Source organism: Engystomops pustulosus, chromosome 4 (assembly GCF_040894005.1).
Source record: "Engystomops pustulosus chromosome 4, aEngPut4.maternal, whole genome shotgun sequence".
In the NCBI taxonomy this organism is placed as follows: Eukaryota; Metazoa; Chordata; class Amphibia; order Anura; family Leptodactylidae; genus Engystomops; species Engystomops pustulosus.
In genome coordinates, this window is record NC_092414.1 from 191,888,780 (window position 1) to 191,909,962 (window position 21,183).

Below are 21,183 nucleotides of genomic sequence, written 5' to 3' on the forward strand. Positions count from 1 at the left end.
TGACCCTGATTGAATACCCATTAGTCTCAGCCATTAGTATTAAAAGTACGGGGATCCATATTTTGGGACCGCTGACAGCTGTGTAGTGGTAGTTGTGCTGCATCATCTATACTGTGCACATTATGCCATACTTTTAGTGCTGGCTGTTGTGGGTACTGCGCACTTATCTAATCTGTGCAAAACAGCTGATTGATGGTAGTTCCTGAGATCGGACCCCCACAGATCTAATATTTATGACTATTTCTAAGGATTGGCCACTACAAAAAACTGGATAACCCCATTTGTCGTCATGGCTGAACATGCACACCATGTAAAGTCTATGGAACTGTTGAAAATAGCTTAGTTCTATGCATGAATGTCGCAGAGGACCATGCGTTCTCCTTACGTCATTATACAAAGATACTCCATTGGATGTGGTATGTATGACGGTAACCCTCTACATACGGCACAGCATGGAAATGGTGACGCTTAGTACTACCCCTTGTGAATGGGCCCTAAAGCAAAGTTCCTTGACCTCTTATGTAATGTGAACTGTAGGATGTTGTACATTATCGAAAGCGTAATCTCTATTATTCTACTGGAATGTCTACCCCAATCCAAATGCAAACTTCATTTTAGTTTGTGCAAACAAGTACAAGTTAAAACCCATAGAAAAATGTGGAGCACGTTCTCAGGGAGCTCACACCAGAGTCTGACAGACTGGGCCTAAAACTTGTGTCAGGGGAAATATGTCCATATAAATTATCATCACTAATAAGACCTGGGCTCCATGTTAGTCTGGCAATACATCGGCATGCTATGCTGGGCTATGAATGTGTTAATGTCCTGGTAGCATGATCATTACGAGTAGGTGGAAGTTCATATCCTCTTGTAAAACAAAGTCTTCCTGTAGTCTCCCCTTACCCGGCAGCCTTACAGAAGCTGCCCCCCTCCTGTCTGGAGCTCCGAGTAGGAGGGGGGGTTCCTGAGTCTGAATTTTTCCATAGTGAAGTCATGCCGAAAATGACATCAGAAGGATCAAGGGGGATACCCCTGATGTGCTGTATATTTGCTGAGCTGGTAAATTCAGTAGACTCATTGTTATAGAGACATGGCTCAACATACATAACCCCAGCTAAGATACACAGCCTGTCCTACTGGGACCATTATTATATAGGCAACCATTTCAATGCCTTGTCAGAAATAAATTATGATGTTTTATGGGTGAGGGGGACGGGAGGGCCCTTGTTCCGCACCCCTGGCTTCCTTAGAACAATAAGTCTTCTTGTTAGACTATGAAATCCTATAGCTGGCTGTCACTCACGCCTCATAAAATTCCTGTAGAAACCAGTCAATTAAACTCCCAAATTACATTTTCCTTATATAGCCTTCTAATAACTTTAATTACTCTTTATGAAGACTCTAGTATTTTTATATACAGGGCAGTACTTCAACGCTAAGATGTAATAGGGCAACCATATTAGTCAATGGGAACCCAATGTTCTTGTGTACTGGCCACCACACATGGGATAATAGACCATATAACTATACACACAGTTACCAAATGTTTGGAACCCGGACCTTCAGGAGGGTTCCTTATGGGATCATAGGCATCTATTTAGATGCCTCCTGAGGTAATTTGGCGGGAAGAAGTTTTCCAGGCTAGTGTTGTTGTGCAGACTTTAGCCCAAGTGGCAACAGGTTTTGATTTTCTATAAACTGGGGCCAATGGTTTTCGGTTAATGGGGAGTCTGCTTCTGACCCCTGGTGACAGGCAATTATTGGCTAGCAGTGGGCAATCACATATCTGACATGTATTTCCATGGCAGAATCCAGTGGGTAAATTACCACATTTTTGGATTTGACGCGGTTACCCACTTCAAAATCTGTCGGGTTTTTCGTCGATTTTGGGTTTTTGGCACACGGTGCCAGCTTTCACACGACACAAATCGAGGGGCGGGCCGTCAGACGATCCAACGGATTCAGACAATGCGCGGGATTTAACATTGAAAATTGCAAGACCTGCACTCACATACACCAGGAAGAAGAAGGTGAACTCCGGAGGACCTCAGCGGGGAAGCAACAGATGCAGTATATTGGGCGCACGATGTTGGTGAATCGCACCGGACTTCATCTTCGTTGGACCGTCCCTATATGTTATGTGCAATTTTATTGTAGATTTTAACCAAAGGACTATTAATGTGAAAAGTTCCACACCATGTGCATCATTCCATTTACATTCCTGCTATGGATTTGGTGTGCGTATGCATCAGATGAACCCCACTGTAATTCACTGGAGCCAATCTTTGGGGTTTCTTTCCAAAATATGTGCAATCTCATTTATTTCTGTGGTAAATCTCCATGATAATGTTGCGATGCCTGTGAGTAGGGTTGTTGAAATCCATTACAAATGCAGATGGTTAGCGACTTTTATACAGAGTTAGAAACAGAATCTCCACCAAAAACTGCATAAAGTAATTCACTTAAGGGATAGGAAGTATACATTTTTTCTATGATATTAAAACCATGATAAGGGAATTGGTATTTATGCAGTTTCCTGATCTCAGTATCTTCTGGCTGGATGCACAGCTGTGATATACCCATTACGTCATTGTATTTTGCACATACAGTAAAGGTGAGACTGTCTGGGATGTTACAGATTTTCCATGCCTGGGAGAGACGTGCACTGACTCTGCACATACTGTACTCAGATTTTATTGTCATTTGGAAATATTTACGGAGCACCTTCAGCACAACCGCCCTCTCGCTGTAAAACCACTTAGGCATGTCATTTGTCGTCACGTAAAAAAAAAAAGCCGGTGTCTCGAACATGGAGATATAATGATATGTACCATGCACGGAAATCTAATCCTGAGCGTATACAATTGGGCAGACTATGTAACTATCCGCAGCTGCTCCTCACGTGTCTGCGAATGGCCTTCGTGTATATTCTGTCTGAATGTAGACAGTATAACAAACATGGCCGAAACAGCTGTCTACGCAGGAAGCCGACTGTCATTCATAACCACTGAATGGTGACAGGGACTTTCCATCGTAAGAATTGATTTGTATCTGGTATTAGCGGGGTGACAAGAGAAATGGCGGTAGCTCCATTGTTGTCTTGGTGAAAGGGATTTCTTATACCGACAATCTACCCAAAGAAAAGGCATCTTTGCAATTAGATGAATATCACAAGTCGGGTTTCTGGAACCTCATCTAGTCATATAGTATGAAATGGATTTAAGATACAAACCTATACTTAGTCCATGAGATATGGTAGACTACTTAATGCATGGGTGGAGCGCCAGGCCCTCACATATGAGTGGGCTTTGTGGAAATGTTCAGACTTCCATAAACCAGCAATATGGACAAGGAACGGGTCACCATGTTGTACAACATCTCCCTTCACCAACCTGGTCACTTCTGGTCCTAATCTCCTAATTACATCCTTCTGCTACTTTTTGATCCCATATGGACGCTCCGTTGATCAGGTTAGATTTCTATTACTAGGTATGCAATAGGAATTGGTGGATGGATCTCACCACATTCAAGGAAAAGGTCATGCAGGGGTATGGAAACAGATACAAAGATAATGAAGTCTATTAATGATTTGCACTTTTCCTAGATATATCCTGTAGTAAAGATAATGTAGTAGTTTTACAATTTTAGCTCATGTGACAAACATATGTAACAGGAGCTCAACTTCCAGATGACAGCCGTGACCTTCTCAGTGAGGCATAGCAGGAGACTGTGGAAGACTTCCGATGAGGAAATGTCTTTATCACATGTGTGAACCCCACTGTTCCTGGATCTGTGTGTTATTCTCATTAGATATATATACCGGTATATATACAGTATATATTTGTTCTTAGGTCTACTCTCCCAGCATCCATGGAAAGACTGACATCACTGTTTTCCTAGACCACAATGTCTTGGTAACATGCAGAATTCATCATACAAAGGGGGATCACACAGGGACAGTGGTTGGTAATTGGTTCGTCTCTAATGGAGGGATTTTTCAGATTTAAAGAGGAATCAGGATGCATAAAGTTGCCGAGTACATAAAAAGTGATTCTCCCAATATAGCAACCCAAGACGTCACTTCTCGGATCTTTTCATTGGAGCCGTCTGACAATGTGAAATGACAGCCTGATAAGCGGACAAGTGTTCTTGTCCAACACTAAAGGCGTACTCATATTTCAGCCATTGAGGCAAAAATATTTTCACCCTTTGATATTCAAGTAGCACTATTCACATCAAATCAAACTGAAACCAAATTCTTCCAGATTTGACCTTGTTACTCCAAGACCATGGCCATCTTCAGTCAAACTGGAGAAACTAGAACTGTTCTGTTCACATTTATGTTTGGTCTCAAGTATTCATAGGGAGCCATTCATTGAATGGATGCTAAAAGAGGATAGTATTCAGTGTCGAAGGTTCCTGCTAAAAAGGATATTGTGCTGTACATATGTAACATGGAAGCTCATAGATAACAAATGCTTAGGGTAACCACCTTTGCTACTCGAAAACAACGGCTTTAACATGGAGTCGAGACTAGAGATGAGCGAGTATACTCGTCCGAGCTTGATGCTCGTTCGAGTATTAAGGTACTCGAAACGGCTCGTTGCTCGGACGAGTATTTCCCCTGCTCGAGATCGAGCATTTAATTAAACAAACACAGTGAAGAACAATGAAGAATAGACTAAAAACAGTGAACACAGTGAACACAGGATCATTTAAGTGAAGAACACAGTGAAGAATAGATTACAGATGTTCGGCACATCTGCTTACTTGTCGGAAGATACACGCGGAACGGCAGCAGGGAGACATCGCACAGCAGGGAGACATCTGGCGCAGCAGAGACACATCTGGCGCAGCAGAGACACATCGGGCGCAGCAGAGACACATCGGGCGCAGCAGGGAGACATCGGGCGCAGCAGGGAGACATCGCGCGCAGCAGGGAGACATCGGGCGCAGCAGGGAGACATCGCGCGCAGCAGGGAGACATCGCGCGCAGCAGGGAGACATCGCGCGCAGCAGGGCGACATCGGGCACCAGGGAGACATCGGGCAGCAGGCAGACATCGGGCACCAGGGAGACATCGGGCAGCAGGGAGACATCGGGGAGACTTCAGTGGAAGAAGAGGAGCGGATCCCGGGACAGCGTATCTCCTCTCCCGACAAGTAAGCAGATGTGCCGAACATCTGCAATCTATTCTTCACTGTGTTTTTCACTTAAATGATCCTGTGTTCACTGTTTTTATTCTATTCTTCACTCTTCTTCACACCTGCTAACTTGTCGGGAGATAATATACGCGCGGAACAGTGAAGAATAGATTGCAGATGTTTGCATACATCTGATAACTTATCAGAAGACATTCTTTTTCAATTAAATAACACATTTTATTCCCGAACCATGGTCCCTTTGAAAAATGCTCGAGTCTCCCATTGACTTCAATGGGGCTCGTTATTCGAGACGAGCACTCGAGCATCTGGAAAAGTTTGTCTCGAATAACGAGCACCCGAGCATTTTAGTGCTCGCTCATCTCTAGTCGAGACTGAAAAATCTCAACATAGGGTCAGGGCAGAAAGATACCAACTTCAACATGGGGGCAAGCCTCAGAAATGCCTGCCTTGACATGCCTATGTAGGGCCATGTTTCAAGCCTTCTGTTGGAGTTTTGGGACAAAAATACCTCAAATGAAATTATATACATCAATAGAAATAAATATTACGGTAGCTAAAATAATGAGTTCTAATTTTAAGCCATTTAGGGCACCTCTTCCATATGGTCCATCAACTGAAGAAACAACCGCAACTGATTCCAAATGCATAAGTGCCATCAAGTCGTATGTATGTAAATACAATCTATAGGGATCCATGTTGTAACCTTGGTGCATGCAGATCTGCTCAGTGTCCAGGGTCGGAGTCATTGTGAGCAGTGACAGGCAGTGTGATGGGCCATCTGTAAGTGTAGACTTTATAAGCCTCTGATCACAAATTCCTGGATATCTGCCCCAGGCCCAACCACACGGATACATTGCTGTATAAACCCATGAGCCTGTGTCTGCTTGTCCTATGTGAGCAATATTACCCCTAATAAAAAGTATTAGAGGAATCCAGCAAGTTCTGCCCAATATCACAGGTCCCACAGAATGTGAGCATGTACAACATGTAACATACACTGCTGAAGTATGGTGCTTGTATACATTAAATAATAACTATAAACTGGTCCCATAGCACCCCTTATATACAGTGGCCAACCATGACTATATGATTTCATGCTAAGCCAGTCTCACCCTTCTACACTGTATACCCTGCTCCTCGGCATTGTTACCCTACCCTCATCTATATAGAAATTCCTGCTGTCACTGCAAGTTTACTGTTCCTCAAATACGTATCCAGTTTCCAGGGAATGGTCTGACGGAGCCTAGAGGCCTTCTCCTACAAAACCTCATATTCCAGTGATGTCACCCTCCAGTTATGTCTGTGGAGTGGAGATGGGTCCAGAGGGAAGATGACGAACGGTGGTGAGCAAAGGGGGAACTCCAGGAAATAAGATCATCTTTAATACCGCAAGATTAACAATGGCCTTTACTGTACCTCCTCATGGCACTAATATTAAATAATCTACTGTACACAGTGGCGTTACTTGACGCTGATGGGCCCCAGTGCAAAGTCTGTGCCAGGTCCCCCTCACTATAATGTATGGTTCATACTACCAGTCTTCTCATATGGGAAAGTGAGACCTTATGGGCCATCCAAAGCCTCTTGGGCCCGGTTGCAACCGCATCCTCTGCACCCCCTCAAGTTACGCCCCTGACTGTACATTAAGAAGATTGGAACATGCCATTCCCACCTTGTTATTGTAACAGGCACTCAGGATCTATGGCTTGTGCTTAGGGTTATGTTGTGGCTAGCAGTGCTATGTGGGAAGCTGGACATTATCTGACTTGTCATCTTCATCTTCTAACAGCTCTTATCGCTGAAACTTCACTCATTGTCATTGTCACTGTAACTCACTGCCCCTTCCTTCTCCATACATTAACATGTAACATCTGAAATTATGCAGTTGTCTTTGTGTTGGAGCTGGAGACCTAGCTGCTGTAACTCATGGCCCCTGCCTCTCCTCTACATAAATGAAGCTTCTAATTGTAATTATAATTTTTCAGTTTTCATTGAGTTGGATACCTATCTGCTGTAACTCATGGCCTCACCTCCTCTCTACATACATTAAAGGACATCTATCACCAGATCAAGGATTGTAAACTAAGCACACTGACATACTGGTGTGTGCCCCCTCTGGCAGGATCTGCTGTGCTTTTAGCTTCTTATGCCCTAGGGCTTTGAAAATAATGCAAATGAGCCTGAGGGACTCCAGGCTCCATTAACTCCTAAGGAGCCTGGAGCCTCTCAGGCTCATTTGCAGAATTTTAAAAGCCTTTTATTGAAAAACAAGGGCATAAGAAGCTAAAAGAAGGGCAGATCCTGCCAGAGGGGACACACACCAGTATGTCAGGGTGCTTAGTTTACAATCCTTGATCTGGATGTCATTTAAGCTTCTATCTACAGTTTTGCAGTTTTAATTGAGTTGGAGACCTAGCTGCTGTAACTTACAGCTTCCCTTCCCTTCTCTATAGAGTTTATATGTTATACCACTCCTCAGTAATAATAATAATAGTAATAATTCTTTATTTATATAGCGCACACAGCGCTGTACAAAGCATTTCAAATTTGTCCCTGTCCCCATGGTGCTCACAATCTAAACAACTTAACAATATGTTTTGGAGTGTGGGAGGAAACCGGAGGAAACCCAAACACAGACAAACACAGTAAGCTTCTGTCTGTCTTGTTGCTAACGAGAGAGAGAGTTCAGAGTAAAAAGATTAAGAAGGAAGATAAAATTCAAAGCAGGTAAAGAAAGAAACACTTTACTCTCATAGGAAATATTCAAAGTACCTACGAGTATTTCTGTGGTCACTTCTACAATTTATTTTGTTGAAAAATTTCTGACCCTTTAAATTTCCCCGAAATCTTTAATGACCAAAGCTCCTGTATTTTTATTAATAAATTATGACGTAAATAATTGCATTATATACCGGTATTAGAAAATCGTACATAGTGGTATAGATGTAGCAGTTGAACCCAGTTCTGGTGCCTGGGGGGGCTCAAAGTCCCTAATTAGAAGACACCAATATTATACATATGTTTGGGCTATATCATAGATTTTGCACTGGGTTCTTAGATCAAAAAATAGAAGTTTCCACATTTTTGGGATCTGGAACTGGATCTCCCCAGATAGAGCCTGCTTCCACGTAGTGTATCAAGTAACAATCTGGAAAATGGTTGTATTCAGCAATCTTCAGGGTTACACCTGGTTCTCCCAGTTGAATTGTGTAGTATTTGTCAGATATTAAGTCATATCTACATGAAAATTGCCTGACGGTGAAAGCAGTGTAAATAATTCATGACCTTAGGGCAGTGTCACATGTATTCTCTGTTGTGGTTTTCATTTTTTTTGCTGTCCAATTGATGTAAATGGATTTTGCCTAAGGGACATTACCTCAAGAGTCTCCTGCTCCAGCACCTGTTCAATGTTACGACAATGTTCAGCCTTGCCTAAAATAGCTGACATGGAAAAACATTAAAAAGTGTCAAAAGTGGGACTATTCTCCTCTGGGTATCCTGTAAATGTGTGTTTGTTGGGGCTATGGCCATTAAGACCCTAACAAAAGGAACAGAAAGGAAAGGAGATTATCACCAGGGCTCTCCCTGACAACACTTTCCCTCATCTCAACTGGTAGTTGGGCTAGGGAACTAGTCCTATTGAATTGTAATGGTAACCCTACCTAAATTCTTTGGGGGAGATTTAACATAGAGCAGTCTCTTAGAGTAGAACTGTTCTAGTTACCTATGGCAACCAATCAGAGCTCAGCTTTCATTTTCCCACAGCCGTTTATAAAATTAAAGTTGAGCTCTGATTGGTTTCCATGGGCAACTAGAACAGTTTTACCTCAGAAACTTAATGATAAATTTCCCCCTTTGTGTACTAATTATGTATAATCTGACGGATAACATAAATTTACTGGATTTGGTATGCTCTCATGTTATTATCATTGTTTAAAGAAATGTGGAAACAGAAAGTTCATTTTACATTGAAATATGTAACTAATAGCAGGAAGAATGTCCCTAGGGACAGTAATATGACAAGAAAATACTTAAAATAGATGCGGTCTTCAATGATAGCCTCGGGCTATGTTAAAAGTACAGATGGAGATTGATGCTCCTATAGATTTTACTATTAGATGTTCCTATGAGACCAGGATATTGTAAAGAGAGTGCAGCTTCGATTGGGGGAAGGGGAAGCAATAATAGACAGAAGAACTACATTACAAAGTGTCCTGCTGTTGGGATCTTAAACAATCAGCTGAATTCAATTTCCCTGCACTGCCCCCACAGGGGAAGCAAAGCATTACACATTGCCTGTGTGATGCAGGACAATGCAAGTCCTCCAGAGTGAGAGACTCTAATCTACACTCTAGCCAAAAAGATGAGGATTCCAACTAAGCAAAATTAATGAAAAATTTACAATTGATAGCTTAAATGTAAAACGAAATAACTAAAAAATTACAAATAGGATGTGTGAGAGGACAAACCAACAATGAAGAGGGTTGCATTACTCCTATAGTCAGAGCTATTTTTTGCAGCGACAAAATTTATTCATGACCTGTGAAAATCGTTAACCTTGAGACAGCGAGCCTGACCCCCTACATGCTGACTGCTGCACCTGGTGTCAATAGAGAAGAAGCTTCAGAAGTCAACAGTGAAGACAAAGAGCATTTGTAGTGGAGCAGATCCGAAGCCCCCGGAGGTTATTCAACATCATGCTGAATAGTCATTTTGTAATGAGAGCGCTCCTGGGAGGTGTGACAATCACAAAAGTGAAGGGGAACGTGAGGAATGGAGAGTAGACTAAAGGGAAAGTTAGAGGAAACCGCCCCAAACAGGGTGAAAGATATAGCAGATATAAGTATACCTACATGTTACATATGGAGGGAGAGTGCAGGGGATTCAATCAACTAGAATGGTAATAATGGGCCATCCAAATCCTTCTACTAGATGATATTACTCAATCAGACATTCACTAAAATAATGGTGGTCACTCAGCCCCATAGTTTACTAGTCAAACCAAAAATACCATAAAACATAAGTAAAATTTCAACAAAAATTATTATTTAATTAGCACAGATGTTAATAGTAAAGAGAACTATTCTCTAGGTATGGAAAGAGTTAATCATTAGCCTCCTTTTCAGTCTTAAGTAGGCAGATTTCTGAAGGCTTTCAGATATAATGCTCACTACAGGAGAAAGAGCAGAGACACAGAGAATCTGAAGTTTACAACTATTTTCTTTTGTGGAATAAAAAAAAATGTTTAGTTATACTTTAAAAATGTATTTACTTTATACACTCCCATCTCAATATAAGCATCAAAAAACTGATCCCTACTATTTCTTAGAAGTATTTTTTGAGTATCAACTGTTTACAAAGTGTAATCTGTATAGGAATTATCAGTAAGTGTCGCACACAATCGGATTTTGGCGCAACGGCGCCGGCTTGCATGCAACGCAAATCGGGGCCGGGCCGGCCGACAACCCAACGGATTCGGACTACGCTTGGGATTTAACATTTAGAATTGTGTTGCAAGACACGCACATGCACCGGGAAGAAGAAGGTGAACTCCAGTGGACCACGGTGGGGAAGCGACGGATGCAGGAACTCAGGTGCACGAGCTTCGTGAATCACTCTGGACTTTATCTTCGTCGGAGATCGCAACAGGACCGGGTAAGTAAATTTGCCCCATTATGGCCAAAGTAAGTCCATGACTAGTGAATCCAGACCTTTGGGTACCACTAGGAACCTACAATTGTGAGAGTGATGAATTTGGTGCACAGTGTGTGGCAGTAAAGTTTTTGCCATTCAAGCAAAAAAAATAAATATTAATTATTAAAATAATAGTTTTTGCAAGTATTGTAAACTTAATCATCATGTAATATCTCAGGAAGGAAGAAAAAATGGATTCAGCCAAGAATTCTCCTTTGGTCTACTTCACAGAAATAAAGAAATCGGAGATGTACATTTTTTATAAGAATGCTGGCAGACAAGTCTGTACACTACATATTGTATAAAGTTAATTAAACGGAGCAAATTTCCAGCATGGGTTCTCCTGAGAACAGAGGAGGAGTGTGTCTGTGAGCAGCAGTCACTCCCTACATGTCCTCCGAACATACGCTTTACCTGGAGCAATCCCAAGAAACATGCTGACATAAACAATACCAAGGCCGACCCTGAACAACAGCAAGAGAGGCCACTGCCAAAAATCGACTTTAAACTTGTACTATAGTCAATCCAACATTTTCCAACTCCATCTTTGTATTACTAATGCAGATTTGAAAATTCCTATTTCATTCTTGCTTTCTGTGGCTACCACTAGGGGGAGCTGGTGAGTTTACTGTATACAGTTTAAACATTAAACTCACTGCTGGCAAAGTACACAGTAAGATCTTAAACCCTGATACTCACACCAATATTCCAATTTAATTATCCTGCGTGGGATCTGTTTTTTTCACGTCGCTGTTCACAGACAACACAAGGACGTTAAATACGCTTGTGTATGAAAAGGGCTCATACTGGCAGTAGGATTTTCTAACTCTAGTCTAGGTAGTGGAGTTATAATACATGTCAAGAAATAAATCCGCAGCTAAAAATGATAGAGGGTTGAGTTTAACTTTAAGCTGGCGAGAGACATAATTGTCAATCAAAGTAAGTTTTTGCTGGAAAGACGGCTAATATCCTAACTTAAAGCCAACATACACATTATAAAATAGTCCGCCAAAGCCACTAATTTCAGCAGGAATAACAGATTATTGGGCCAACGAGGTGATGTCAGGAGAAGGATGGATCGGGGATGGACAATCATTTGATCTCCTGACAGATAAGGCACACAAATGAGGATTTCGTCATCAGCCATGGAAGATGTATGGATGCCATAGGCCAGTGATGGCGAACCTTTTACAGACAGAGTGCCCAAACTACATCCAAAATCCACTTATTTACCGGGAAGCGCCAGCATGGAATTTTATACAGTAACTTATTGCTACCTGTTCTTCCACATCTTTCAATTGTATCGGCCGCCTGAGGCCACCAATATAGTTGACAGAAGGAAGGCAAATTCAAACTATCATTGTAGCTTCTTTCCAGGGTCTCTCTGAACAGGAAGAAATGGTGGGTCCAGCAAGATGACCTCCAAAGATAATGCAGTTCTGTCAGCACCTTCTTACTTTCCCCGCAGTTCCAAACACCCAATAAAGTGTCACTTTAAAATAGCGCTGAGAGCAGCATCTCTTAAGTTGAAGAATTAGTGTTTGGTGAACTTTGTCCTTGGACAATAGCCTGAGTGCCCGCAGAAAGGGCTCCGAGTGCCACCTCTGGCACCCGTGCCATAGGTTCGCCATCACTGCCATAGGCCTTGACCATATGTGTAGGATCTGTGAGAATCATGTAACTAATTGCATCACCTAAGAATACAATGGCTCCGCATTGGAGGCTTTAGGTCTTGGGTGAGTATTTACTGGTTCTCCCAGGTCAGTTATAAGTGTCTATTACCAGGGTAAGGTCTCGACAGACATAGTACCCTACTTATGCCAACCATAATTGGTGCACTTTTCCTTGAGATCAGAGGAAGCTTCGATGCACACTGATAATTATACCATTTTATGATGGGAAGCGACCATATTTTGGATGATTAAAGCAGCAGATGTGGAGAATTTTTCAGCTTGATAGTAAGTCATTTTGACAGAAAGTTTATTTGAGGCAGATGTTTCTCACGTGGACAATCATAGAGGGCAGTGGACCTCTGGAGAACAAATGATTTAATAATTTCCTATAATTCCGAACCATAAATAAGGTTCATGTTAGGGAATCCCTCTAATATCTGATCTAGCGTTGGCCACATTGGATTGTTAAAGTCCATTCTGTGATCTTGCTTTCGTCTTATGATAGGAAGTTGCACATGTGTCTTCAAGATGGTTATTCATAGGATATAATAACTATAATTTCCCAATCTTATTGATGGAAGATCAGTAATATCCAGCTGCTTCCAACGACAAGGAACATAGGTCACTAGAGACCATGTGTGGGTATTCATCCAAAAACTGTACTAATCCAAAAACAGTCTCTAGTTTCATCAATATTTCAATGGAAAATAGGATTGTGTGCACATTCTTTGACAACATTTCTTTGTCAGTCTTTCCAGTTTTGGAAATGGGTTCCTTAGGTTCTCCAGAAGACTTCAAATTGAGTTGTCTTCACTGAGACCTATTACTTTATTTGAGCCCGGGTCCACCAGAGGATCTTCTGATGATGCTTCCGTGGTCCAGTCCATCCCTATTAGTGATGTCACTGGGATAGACTAATGTTTTTACATTTTTTTTTACAGCTTGAATTCTCAAAGATGCCTAGACAACCCAAAGGGAAACTGTCCTAACAAACATGAGCTGAAATCAGTTTCATTCCTAAATAGGGAAATTTTTAGAACCTTAGAACATGGAATTTTCTATAATTGGTACATGGTTAGAACACGGCCATAGATGATTTAATCCCAGCACTGCTAGGGTTAATATCGGGAGCAAAGAGAAGGAATATCCATCACAGGCAGGAAGTACCCCTAATTGGTAAACCAGAGGAGCTGGGGTGGGGGGGTACACACGAGGGGGAGCAATAAAACCAGGAGAACCACCATAATGGATTTGTTGAGACCAGTTCCGGTTCTCCATGAGGCGGCTTGGTAGACCTCCTATATCTATAGTAATTGTATTGTCCTTTATTTTTTTTTGGGGGGGGGGCACTGTGGCCAATAGTTATATATTAATGTGTTCATATCTGCAGAGCATTACTCAATATATTGCTAAGCATTAGCTGCAGCACATTTCACATTATATAAATTAGTAATCACTCTGAATAAGACCATGTATTGTCGATAAGGCTGTTTGTCCTCTGCAGGGCATCACCCTCTTGTGAAAGTTGTTCAGATCATCCGCAGCGATAGATCTGACCATCCAGGTCAAAATGTTCTGCCAAAAGTGAGCAGAGTGGAAAATACGTGCTGCATGTCTAGTGTATGGATATTATGCCTTATACAGGGTCCAGGCATCAATTACCCTGTCTGCCTGTATGGTTATTAGAGTCCAAGTATCAAGTATCCTGTCTACAGGTCCTTCTGAATGTCTGCAGAGCATCGCTCATCATTAGGCAGAGCAGCTCCTAAGGGCTTTTCCATCAACATTCTGGTATTTATTAGTTATATATCACACAAAGGTACAATCATCACCATAAATTGCTACTTCTTCAGTGCATCATCAGGAACTAATGTCACGTACATTGTATTATGTACAGCTGCTGCAGAACATCACAATGAGTGTCATTACGGTTTATACCTACTTCTGCATTTAAGAAACATATACAGATTTCTTACCATGACTAATATAGAGTCTGCAGAGCATCATTCCACAAAATACCGTACACACTTCACACATCAAAGAACATCAGTCCTCATATACAATCACTGCAGAGCATTACACAATTAAATTTCCATACAAAACATCTCTACAGAACAGGAAAAGCAACATGTTTTATCCCATAAGCTATAATACTTCTGCAGATCATCACTTATACTTGATATATCTATATGCCCTTCACAAGCTAAGATCTGCAGAGCATCACCCTCTACAAGCTACATGTACACAGTCCACCATAAGCTTTATAACTTCTGCAGAGCATTGCTCATCTATATTGTTATGTCAGGGTGTCACTTGTCTGACTTGTGCAGTAAATTTCTCAATGAAACATTTGCAGAGCATTTCTCAATACACTGAATAAAATCTGTGAATACTACACATAGTTGCAGAGCATCATTCCAACATAATACAATATTATATATCCCACATAAATAGTGTATTTGGAACATCAACATCTTTTCACTTTACACACTGAATCATAAGTGTATCTCACTTTGTTTAACATCTGCAGAGCATTTCTCCAACTCACATATAACAATGTATCTTAGATTGCAGCGCATCTCTACTTCCCTAATACATTGTATAGCAGTGTACCTTGCTGCAGAGCATCTCTTCTTCCCTAATACATTGTTCAACAGTGTACCTTTCTGCAGAGCATCTCTTCTTCCCTAATACATTGTATAACAGTGTACCTTGCTGCAGAGCATCTCTTCTTCCCTAATACATTGTATAACAGTGTACCTTTCTGCAGAGCATCTCTTCTTCCCTAATACATTGTATTACAGTGTATCTTGCTGCAGAGCATCTCTTCTTCCCTAATACATTGTAATATAGTGTATCTTGCTACTACCAGCATTATGTCTCCAGCACCCCCTCCATACATCATCCATAATGCAGTCTGAGCGTGCACTTACAAGTCAGTAGCAGCAGGTCCCCACAGATGGAGTAGCAGAGTAGTGTGGATGATGAGGGTCCCTGGCTGTGTAATTGAAGCTCTCCCTCAAGTGTCTAAACTGTGCAGCAGACTTTTTGAACTCCTGGCAGCCTCCCTCCCTCTCACCCCCTCCTCTCCCCTCCTCTCCCAGCCCCCAGCAGACACTCACATCCTAAGGAGTGAGCTCATGGATAGGAGATGTAATATGAGTTCAGTAGCTGTGCTGGAGCCCACTCACTGGCCTCAGAGGGGTTAACCTCTAGTCCTACCATTAACAAAGAAAGGTTCCAGCAAGAGACTATAATATAAAGCTATACAGATGTAGCAGAGCTGACTTTGTTAGTACTGTATGTCTACCTACTTGCAATCAAATACTAAAGATTCACCCGAATGGGGCACATTTACTAAGAACAGTGCAAACTGCACCATGTTTGCCTGTGTATAGTACAGGGGGCACCAGATTCAGGATTCTGGTGCATGTTCTTTATGAATTTGGCGCTTCTGGAATTGCTCTGACAGAGTGCACCATTTTTTTTGGTGCACCTTTAACATCGGGCATGCAACACATTTCAGTCGGACTATGCATGATAAATCTGGCACACAGTCTGACTTAGCCCCGCAGCGCCCCCTTCAGTGCAGAAATTTCTGCCGCTTGAAGAGTAGTGCAGCCGCAACACAAAAGGGTCTTGGCGCAGACACTTCTTAAATACCTGTGCGAGCAGTTTGCACTAGAAACAAAGTGCAAAGTCCAACAGAAAACCGGTGCAAGGAGCTTAGTAAATGTGGGCCAATGTGTTGAATCAAATAGCAAACGTAGCACTGCTACATCTTTACATCATCAGGATGCACTGTGTGAATAAAGCAACTTAGGCTACGGCTACTGCAACATGAAGATTACATGACGTTATATCTATTCATTGTCACTGGTGGCCTGTCGTGACCTATGACCTCATGTACAATAGTCACACAAAATCCAGGGCACAAATATTTCATTGAAACCCAGTTCTAAGCTTGTTGGAGCATAGGGAGAAATTTAAGAAATCTTAGGCCACTTCCACACATCAGTATTTGTAAGCCAAGTCCAGAAGAGGTCCAAAGCAGGGGAAGAGATGCCGATCTTTCCATTATACATTTTCACTGTGTAGGTTTAACTTCAGATTTTGGCTTTCAAAAATTGATTGGGGCTTATTTACTAATGGTCCGTGGATCTCACTTTCGTCGGATTTTAGAAATGTTCGGGATTTGTGCACCACTGTGAAAATCTAAAGGGGATCGTGTCGCAGCGGCGCTGGCTTTCATGCGACAGAAATCGACGGGCAGGCCATCGGACAATCCCACTGCTTCGGACTGAGCGCGGGATTTAATATTCAAATTGTGTCGCATCCAATGCACTTATATACCTCGGGAAGAAGATGGTGAACTCCGGCGGACCTGAGTGGGGAACCGACACATGCAGGAAATCTAGTGCACGATCTTAGTGAATCGCGACAATAATTGTCGGACAACGCACTTCGGGTGAACTCTGTCGGCCGGGTAAGTAAATGTGCCCCATTGTGTGCAAATGGTCTAAAGTAACAACTCTGGGACCAAAATTTGGGTTGATGTTGGGTTTTGTGGTGTTCATCCACTGTCAATTGACGCCCCCGAATAGCTCTATTCTATAGGCCTATGTAGATGATGGCATCCCATCAGGCCATCAGGTCAGCATCATATAAACTGTGGAGATGAAAGGGGAGTCATCAAATTAGAGGAATTTTCAGACTCAGAATGGCAAAAATGCAGTGTGTGAATATACCTAAACAGATGTCTACGCCTCACAATGTATATATAGTATAGAATGGATTACACATCATCCCTGACATACCAGGCCGTGCCATAGCAGGGCAAAGTCTAAGGGTTGTCTCACTGTGATCCCTTTGTCCTGTGGGAAATTTATAGGAAGCTTTGTTCATGATTTTTATATTACTCATTTACTACTGGAACATTTTTGTTCTCCCTGGAAACCCAGAATATAACTGGGAGGCTGGAGGGGGAGGCAGTCACATGTAAGACCAGAACTGTCAACGTGCAGCAAATCATCCTCCAGGGGGGAAGGCCTCTGCTAACATTCACTAATGTGGAGATAAGAGGCCAGTCCCTCCTGGAAGACTTATCTCTGTAATGAATTGGAGGCAATGAAGGAACAACCTCCATAAATGTCTCTCAGATTTACAACAGGAAGCTCAGGGTGCAAAGCAAAAATGCTTCCCTCACAATTATCCTCTTATTAGTTATTCATTAACTAACATATTTTTGAAGAAAAGACATGTCCATTAATATAGAGAACACCCAATGCTGGTTTTGTATCTCCAATACTGTACCTGACCCCTTTATGCACACATTGTGAGAATAGACCACAAATAAGAATATATAGGCCAGATCTGGACCCTCTTAATGTAGTACACAGCAGATCTTTTTATACAGAACTCAGAATAGACCCCCAGACCAAACCTTTTAGACAGAGTCCTAAGCAGCCGCTTATACAGACCCCAAACCAACCCCTTCCTGGATAACTTCACAATAGACCCATCTGTATGGTGTCTCCAGACTGGACACCCTATACAGACCCTAACAGGACCTCCCTAACCAGATACCCATCTATATAGATACCACACCAGACACCCTATTTATTCAGACTTCAGACCAGATAACAGACTAGACCCCTGTATAGACAATGCTCAAACAAAACCCCAAACCAAACGCCTCATGTATAATAACGCCGAAATAGATCCTCTGTATGGAGACTCCAGACTGGACACCCTAAACAGACCATTACCAGACCTCCCGAAACCAGATCCCTATCTACCACACGGGACACCTTAATTAATCAGACTTCAGACCAGATCGCAGACCAGACCACCGTATAAACGGAGCTCAAACAAACAGCAGTTTATAGGAACCCAAATCTTGACAGATTGCAGGAACCCCCATTCATGCAGAAACCACACCAGACTAAACTTCCAATTTATACAAACCATCCCTTATCGAAACCCCAGACCATTCTCCTCCATCTATAAAGACCCCAGACCAGACAACCTGTAAATACAGACATCTAACCAGACATACTGCCCCTCACTCATGGCATTATCATTCAGGGATGATTTATAGTTGAGCTTCACCTAATGACTCTGCTTCTGATCATGGAAAGTAACACCATATATTACACTAACGTGTTATTGGGGGTCACCTATAGACGGTGTATCTGTTTCTACGACACCTAGGTGACAAGTAATAAATCTCCTCCGAGGGTTGTTTCTAAGTTTTCCCAGGGTAAGCCAATGTTGGTGGGCAAAAATATTGGTTGGATACCCACTACAGTTATCCATGCCGTATCCTACTACAAGATAAGCATTAACAGATGTATTTTGTATCCCTATAACAATAAACATGCATGTGCTTTCATCACTATAGTTGGCGGCACAATCAGGAGAATGGAGCCCTGTGGTGGTGGGGAGGGTAGGGTAAAGGGGGCCATAGTGATGAAATTCCTCAACATATTTTGACTATTGTAACGATTTGACAGTGGACATTCCGGAGCAGAACTCCACATTGTTTACTGCTTGATTTCAGGGTGCTCTGCGTGTTTATCCCAATCTTGTGCCAGGAGTGGTGGATTGTGCAGCTGGGAACACAAGAACATCAGCGTTCCCTCTTATACTAAGCAGATGACCGGCGTCCTATCATATTGCACTAATATATGTAACATTGCATTAGTCTTCTATAAGAACCACATGTGCGCTGCCTACGTGAGACTCGTGAGATAGGAATCTGCCTGTGCCAAAGAATTAAAACTAATTTTCCGAAAAGCTTTGAAGAAACAAAAGGTAAACATATTCGGCATAAGAACACTAAACATCTGTATATATATAGATATACTAGAGATAATGTGATATGTAAGGAGGTCAAACCTTACCAGGATGTTTGGCTAAATGAGATGTATTTTTCGGGCCTATTTGAGGATATAGGCAGACCTGATAGATGGACAGAAGCAAACACGCAGAATGTTTACAGCCTAACAAGAGGTAAATGGCTTGATGGTTTCAGTCTCCGAATTGGTTACAGAAAATCTAGTCCTATCTATGAGGGCACACTTCTTGGTGGTCGCAGAGCTATTTAGTTTACAGAAACAGAGCACAGTCTCTGAGCTGGGAACAGTCCCTTCATGTAATGGGCCTGAACATTTATTATCCCCAGGAAGGGGGCCCACGCATTGGTAATCCACAGTATTGGGATCCATGGTATGGGAAGTCCAGTCCAGGTGTGGCTAAGCCATGACTTACAGGTATAAACAGTTTCTCTCTCTCTGAAGCCCTTACACTGTAGCCGTAGTCGTTCCACACTTCAGGCTCGCATGGGTAAGTTACAATGCATTTTTTAGCTGACCCATAGCCATGGGTTGTCAGGCTGTTATATATATACTCTCAAAGTTCCCTACCAGTCTTGGTCAATGATTGTCTAGGGTGTGAGTTTTAATACCTTCCCATGTACGCAAGGTCAACCCTTCAGGTGCCCTTTCCTATTTGCTATGTTTACTATAAAATCCCAGAGTGACATATAATGCTTCTTCAGCATGTATAGATGTATCCCGTATAAACAGAGAGTTAATAAACCCTGTAAATTATCACTCTGTTATTAGCTGAGACATTCCTGTGGTCTTATAAGAGTATGTGGCACTCATCTGTGATCCCTAGTACCGTGTCATTTACTGTAAGGGATACACTATTCCATGTCTTCCATCCACGTGACAGGAGAGGATAGAGGAATAAGGCCGTAGGCCCAGGTTTGGAAGCAATTATTTACCGATGATGAACATGCTGGGTCAGCAGTCTCATGAAGGGAAACACAAGTAGGGACATGTAAAATACTCCAAGGGATTACAAGATGGCAGGATACTTGGGATTACATATAAAGACATCTCAGATTTTACAAAGGGCTCAGCTGGTCACTGACGTGATTATGTCTCCCGAGGACAGAGAGACTGTAACCTGACATCTCTGCAACTGGTTAAATCTTTACTTGTAAGGACTAATGAGTGTGTATCCCCCTGCCTTCATAGAAATAATGTGACTTATTATTATAACAGCATTAGTGACACAGATGTGGCTATATTAGTAATGTAGTGGTCAGTATGTGACTATATCAGTAATGTAGGGGTTGGTATATGACTATATTAGTAATGTAGTGGTCAGTATGTGACTATATCAGTAATGTAGTGGTCAGTATGTGACTATATCAGTAATGTAGTGGTCAGTATGTGACTATATCAGTAATGTAGTGGTCAGTATGTGACTATATCTGTAATGTAGTGGTCAGTATGTGACTATATCTGTAATGTAGGGGTTGGTATATGACTATATTAGTAATGTAGTGGTCAGTATGTGACTATATCAGTAATGTAGTGGTCAGTATGTGACTATATCAGTAATGTAGTGGTCAGTATGTGACTATATCAGTAATGTAGCGGTCAGTATGTGACTATATCTGTAATGTAGTGGTCAGTATGTGACTATATCTGTAATGTAGTGGTCAGTATGTGACTATATCTGTAATGTAGGGGTTGGTATATGACTATATTAGTAATGTAGTGGTCAGTATGTGACTATATCAGTAATGTAGTGGTCAGTATGTGACTATATCAGTAATGTAGTGGTCAGTATGT

General features: G+C 41.9%; 1 protein-coding gene across 1 annotated transcript in view; it reads right to left on the reverse strand.

Moving 5' to 3' along the window:
- LOXL2 (lysyl oxidase like 2) overlaps positions 1–15,583 on the reverse strand; it is a 32,325-nt gene extending 16,742 nt beyond the window's left edge. The window contains exon 1 of the mRNA XM_072149088.1: positions 15,466–15,583. The gene's annotated coding sequence lies outside the window, so the exon portion shown is untranslated. The remainder of the gene's footprint in view (positions 1–15,465) is intronic.
- Between the last annotated feature and the right edge of the window lie 5,600 nt (positions 15,584–21,183).